This window comes from Salvia hispanica, chromosome 2 (assembly GCF_029641045.1).
Source record: "Salvia hispanica isolate PSC_SH4W2 chromosome 2, Shi_PSC_v1, whole genome shotgun sequence".
Classification (NCBI taxonomy): Eukaryota; Viridiplantae; Streptophyta; class Magnoliopsida; order Lamiales; family Lamiaceae; genus Salvia; species Salvia hispanica.
The window spans coordinates 64807096-64813507 of record NC_142693.1 but is presented as its reverse complement, the minus strand read 5'-3'; the positions used below and the strand labels follow the sequence as shown (position 1 = coordinate 64813507).

General features: G+C 39.1%; 1 pseudogene; it reads left to right on the top strand.

The window, feature by feature from the left end:
- The first annotated feature begins 3261 nt into the window (after positions 1–3261).
- On the top strand, positions 3262–5942 carry LOC125200491 (putative late blight resistance protein homolog R1A-4; annotated as a pseudogene).
- Positions 5943–6412: the final 470 nt, after the last annotated feature.

Sequence of the window (6412 nt, the reverse complement as noted above, 5' to 3'; positions counted from 1 at the left end):
GCAGTATTGCTGGACTGTCTTCTCTAACATTGGTTTGAGTTAATCAGCCATGCCAGTGGATCCCCTCGAGCAGATTGTCAATGAAGCATCTGATCATGATGCCAGTATGTGAACAATTTTTTTTCATAGTTTATGCGCAATTCTTTTTGTGTGCTTATTCTAACCTCATTTGTATGAACTACTTATGAAGTACGCGAATCATGATGTATGAGGAAGGAAACCCGGGTTTTGGAATATCCAATATCCGTCCATCTAAGAGCGATGCGTAGCTTTAGAAGATCAGTGTTTTTGTGAATCTTATCGTATGACCAAATATGAACCATAGTCTTATTTGTCATAGCTGTTTTAATCAATACACGTGATTAGCAATACAAAATCCCACCACCACCTTAAGCATTGCAAACTCCTCTCCTCCGCCTTCGCCACCCCCATTCTATCCAGTGATTGTGCATCCATTTCTCTTAAGACTACGATTCAGAATATGTTGAATTATGTTTGTAACAAAAACTATTGTCAGTTAAATTTCTGTGAAAACATTACATCTTTTTTTCTCCGCATTATGCATGATTTTCACTTTGTTTTGATAGTATATTGAATTAGTTGATGCGTTTTTATACTTGTTGAAAATTTTGAAATTGTGATAGCCTAGGATTTACTTGTTCTTGAGTAGCAATTAATATGTGTAATAAGTAGTTAACTTGTAATAGTAAGTAGTGTTATTTTTTTTTTGTTGTCTGCTGTTGGAGCTGTACATACCCAACTGCTTGATTGATATGCACGGGAAATTCGGCTGCATTTCCAGTGTGATGATGGTTTTCAGAGAAATGGCTGAGAAGGATATTGTATCATGGAGCTCGGTTCCTGCTGCAAATGCTAGAAACGGAGCGCTTGATTAGGCGTTCACTGTTTCTAGTCGAATGCCTAATCCCGTCACTATTTCTATATCTCTGCTTTCAAGGATGCCAAACCCGAACTCATCTTCTTGGAACGCGATCATAACAGGGTATGCAAGCAGGGGAAGAAGCAGAAACGGCTCAAGGTTTTTCTCCAAGATACACTCGTGTGGTGTTCGTATGGATGAGTTCACGTTTTCGAGTGTTCTTAGCAGCATTGCTGGATTTTCTTCTCTCACATTGGGTAGTTTGACGCATTTGCTGCACGTTGAAGGGTTGTTTTGATGAGCATGTGATGGTGGAGAAGGCGGACAGGTCGTTTGAGTCGCTCCTGGAGATGAATTTAGTCAATTGGAACGCGATGATTTAGTCATTGTTGGAGCTGAACATACCCAACAGCTATTCTTGCAAAGGATCAACACTGGCGCTGAATGCAGCGTGTTTGTTGCTAACTGATTGATTGATATGCGTGGCAAATTCGGCTGCGTTTCCGGTGCGATGACGGTTTTCTGAGAAATGGCAGAGAAGGAAATTATATCATGGAACTCTGTTCTTGCTGCAGATACTAAAAACGGGGTACTTGATAAGGTATTTGCTGCTTTTAGTCAAATGCCTAATCCCGATACCATCTCGTACAACGAGCTTATATATAGACGCTATAGCTCTGCTTTCAAGGTTGCCAAACCCGAACGCGATCATAACAGGGTATGCAAACAGGGGAAGAGGTGAGGTTTTTTTAAAAAAAAGTGAGAGGTCAAAATTGCTAGGAGTTTGAGTACTATTCTGTTCTAGTTTATCTACTTTTTCTCTTTTCCATCTAATTAAACCAACCACCACCAGCATTATCACATACCTCACGATGTTTTATGGAGTTTTATGTTAGATATGTTTGGTATGAGTGTTAAATTAGCATAAGATAATTAATTAAGATGGGCTGTAAGAAAGATATGTTATCTCACTCTTTTGGATTGTTATATAATCCACCATTTTGAACAAATTCAATGCGGCCCTCAGTGGGCCGAGATGGACTTTGATGGCCTAACATAGCCTTATTTTATCTACCTAACAGTCAAATAATCCATATAACTCATATATCTTGGTTTTATCTTGGTTACACTCTCAAATTTAAGAAAGTGTTTCAAAAGGAGGACCAAGTGAATCTCAAACCCTAAACCCCGAGACTACAAAAACCTACTTTGCAATAATAATATTGATCATAATTTGTTATCATAGATAAATTAATTTATGGTTCCTTTGCAAATATAGTGTGCATGAGAATATTCATAAAGTCGACTTGTGAGAGTCACAAATTGCAACTCATCGATTTGTGTCATCGAAAGGCCATCAAACAATTATCAATTGCAAGTGATCAATTCATAAAGTCAGCTTGTGAGAGTCATATTTGATTGAAATATAGCACTGTTGTTAAGAGTATAAGTGACGGGGTCAAAGAGTCATAGTTTAAACTGGGGGACTTATACGTACAGGATTATGATTCATTTATTAACTTCTCGCGTCCGCCATTAAATATCTCATTTTTCCTTTCTCGTATGTCCGCCAATAAATGTTTCAATTCACTCAATACATCAAATAGGCCCAAGGCCCAGCACGAAAGGAGAAGTAAGATATACTCCCTCCATACACGAAATATAATCTCATTTTGATATTTTGGAATGCTCACAACAAATAGTATTATTTCTAAAAATAGAAAGCGTATCTCTCTTACTTCATCCATTTTTTCTCCTCTCTCATATTTTATACACTTTTTTGTCTGATGTCTTACTTTATCGATTTTTTATTAAGACTCACGTAGTTTACAAATGAGACTATTCCCTCAGTCTCAACACGTTTTCCTTTTTAGTTTGTCCCAACTAAGATGACACGTTTCCTTAACTTTCTCTCTCCAAATAATACAGTCAAACTTTTTTTCTCACTCCTATTTAAATATCCAATCTCTCTATTTTAATACTTACACTCATCCTTTCTCTCTCCAGTTAAATACATTAACCAATAACTCTTAAAATCTCATGTCGGCTAAGAAATGTGTCATCTTAGCCGGGAGATTTAACCAATAACTCTTAAAATCTCATGTCGGCTAAGAAATGTGTCATCTTAGCCGGGAGGAGGGAAGGGAGTATTTTTTTAGTTATGGAGGGAGTAACTAATTTGAATATTGCCATTTCCAAATACTGAATCTGCCATAATCACCTTAAAAAATACTCGTATCAAATTGAGAAGCAATGTATGGCGTGCACGATGGTATATATCATTAGTCGATACATGTGCAGCGGTGACTTTGTAGACAACTGATTTGCAACTTCACCATCTATTCCTCGTCACCACCACAAAACCCTCCACCTATTGGGTGATGGCTGCTTATGGTGCAGCTGGTTCTCTCAAGAGTGCCATACAGACTCTTCTGGAATCGTCTCGCACCTCCCTCTCCACAGATCTTACAACCCGCCTATGATGCTATGTGTTTCTTGCAAAATGTTTTGAGGAAATTGGACCACAGCACCGCCGGGTACAGCAAGATCAGGACGGAGGTGAATGCTTGGGATGAACGAATCAAAGAGATCGTGTGGGGGTTCGAAGATATACTCGAATCCCACGTTGTAGACCAGATACTTCCGCAACTCGAAAGCTCAGAAAGTTTCTTTGTAGATCTGCAGCCTCTGCAACAGAATGTTTCTATCTTCGTCAAGATAGTGAAGATGCTGGAGGGAGCATACTTTGCAGAACTGGCGAATATGCCTGAAGAAGAAGGCGAACCTGTTTCCTCAAGGATTGATTTTGGTGGAATCAACTCAAAAATGGTTGGATTATCTGATCAATTTGAACAAGTCAGGGATCGTCTGATCAAAGGTGAAGAGGATCGGTTATTAGTTACTGGGATGGCGGGGGTTGGAAAGACCACTCTTGTTAAGAAAGTATTTGACGATCCATCCATTCAGAGACATTTCGATCTTCGAGCATGGGTCAAAATAGGCAGAAAATGGGAAGGCAATGATACATTACGCTGTATTCTAGCTCAGGTGGATCCCAACACTGACCACCAAATGCTTACCCACGGAGACTATGATGACGAAGAGACATTGTTTAGACGCTTGGAAGGCATATTGAAGTCTAAGAAATGTCTCATTGTGTTGGATGATGTATGGGACACACGATTCATGCGTTACCTGTTGGATAATTTGTCACAAAAGAATGTCCGAATTTTGTTTACAAGCAGGATAAATAATAAAGCTTCTCCATTTCATAAAGTACGTTTATTGAATAAAGAAGAGAGTGAGAAATTACTTGGTGAGGAGGTGTTCGGTGAAGAAGGTTTCCCACCTTACCTTCAGGAAGTGGGAGAAAAGATTGCAAAAAAATGTGAAGGTCTTCCACTTATGATAGTTGAGGTTGCAAAGCTCCTAACAGAAGCCAACAGGAGTACCCGAGAAGAGCTTAACATGAGTATCCAAGAATACTGGACAAAGGTAGCCGAAAAACAACATAATCCAGTCTTTGAGGATGCATATGATCAAATATCCGAGGTATTTTTCCCAAGCTATGAATACTTACCTCAATTTCTTAAAATGGTTTTTCTCTATTTGGGAGCTTATCCCCCGTATTGTAATATTAACCTAGAATATGACCTGTTTCCTATAAATGCTGAGGGGTTTGTTGACAAAATTGACAATTTGAGAGAGCATGAGGTTGGAAATCAGACTATGCACGTGTTTACTTGCCTGGTTGAGCTTGCTGATGCATATCATCTTCTACTATTGGATTTTGATCGAGTATCTTGGTTTTCAAAACAAGATTTTCGTGTGCACTCTTGCTGGCAGCACTTGTGTAAGAAAGAAGCGAGTAAAATCAAGTTTTTGCATGTTTTACAAAGTTGCTATGAAGTTATGGAAGACCAGCGTCAGCGTCGATTGTGTGTCCATTCCAGCACTTTACTTGCCATCAAAGAAGTGTATGATTCAATAAAACGTGATAGTCCATCCACTATCCGTTCTCTCCTTTGTTATGGTCCTGGTCACCCTTATCCAGTTCCAATACATGCCATGGATTTCAAGTTGCTCAGGGTACTAAATGCCCTTAAGGTCCGATTTTATCATATCCCATCTGAAATCCTAAAACTCGTTTGCCTAAAGTATCTTGCCCTAACTTGCAACAAAGACCTACCTGTTTCCATATCCAACCTTTTGCACCTTCAATTCTTGCGTATCCTTCCATATGTGCACATTATAAAGCGTGGAGCTCTGGCATATATGCCAATGGAAATATGGGACATGCAAAACCTACAATTTCTTGACGTCTTTGGAAGAGACCTGCCCACCCCCAATTCCAATTCTAATGCTATTTTGGACAAAGTCTTTTTTATTTCAGGCGTGAGTACAAAGAGTTGCACTACAGAAATTTTCAAAAGAATCCCAAATTTACAGCATTTACTACTTATGAGGATGAGGAAGCCTTATGATGAAGACGATGATAGCGACTCATTGAGTGGCTTGGCTAATATCTCAGGAGAACTCCACAATTTGTCTAGTCTTCAATTTGCTGTATTTTACCCTGATATGAAGTGGGCAACTCTGGTTCCTCTGTCAATGTTCCCATCAAGTCTTAATGGATTGACGTTGAGTGGTTTAGGATGTCCTTGGCAGAACATGAACGACATTGGTTCGATGCTACCAAATCTTATTACCCTCAAGTTAGAACATTATGCCTTTCAAGGCCCAGAGTGGGATTTAGACTTGAGGTGTTTTTTGAAACTTGAGATACTTGTAATTGAAGACACCGATTTGGTGCAATGGAGAGCTCAACATGGAAGCCTCCCAAGGCTTAAGCTCTTAAGCATACGACATTGCTACAAGTTAAGACATCTCGATTGGATGCGTGATTCCTCAATGGTCACACAAAGAAAGGCTACAATTGAATTAATAGACTGCAATCCCTTAGTTTACGAATCTGCTGCGAGATTACCAGAATCTCTCTTTGCATTTCGTATCCACCGTTCTTATTAATGATGAGAAGTCGCAGCCGGACTCTCAGCTTGGTTAACAGGTTAGTCTTCTCACTTTTTTAATTTGCACAAACCACCTCAATTCATTTCTTTTTTTTTTTTGCTTTGTGCTTGTGATTTAAACTTGACATAGTTTTTGTTATATTATAAGATCACATCCAATATTCCTTTTTTTTGTTTTTCAGCCAATGAGAGAAATAAAATGGGTCAGATGTCGCATGATCCCAAGTGTGTTTCCATGTTGTTTCCTGAATTCAAGGATATTGATTTGTTGGATTTTGTTGAGAATTGTGAAACTTGATTCTTGAATTATGAAACTTGATTCTTGAATTATGTGTGTAACCAAAACTATTGTCAGTTAAATTTCTGTTAAAACATCTGATCATACGAGTGAAGTAACACCCTCGTCCACCGTGACTCCGGCTACACAGGCCGGAGAGCATGGAGGATAAAGCTCAAGAGGCTGAAGGGATGAAGACAGCCGGACGTCTGAAGAGGAAGTCGA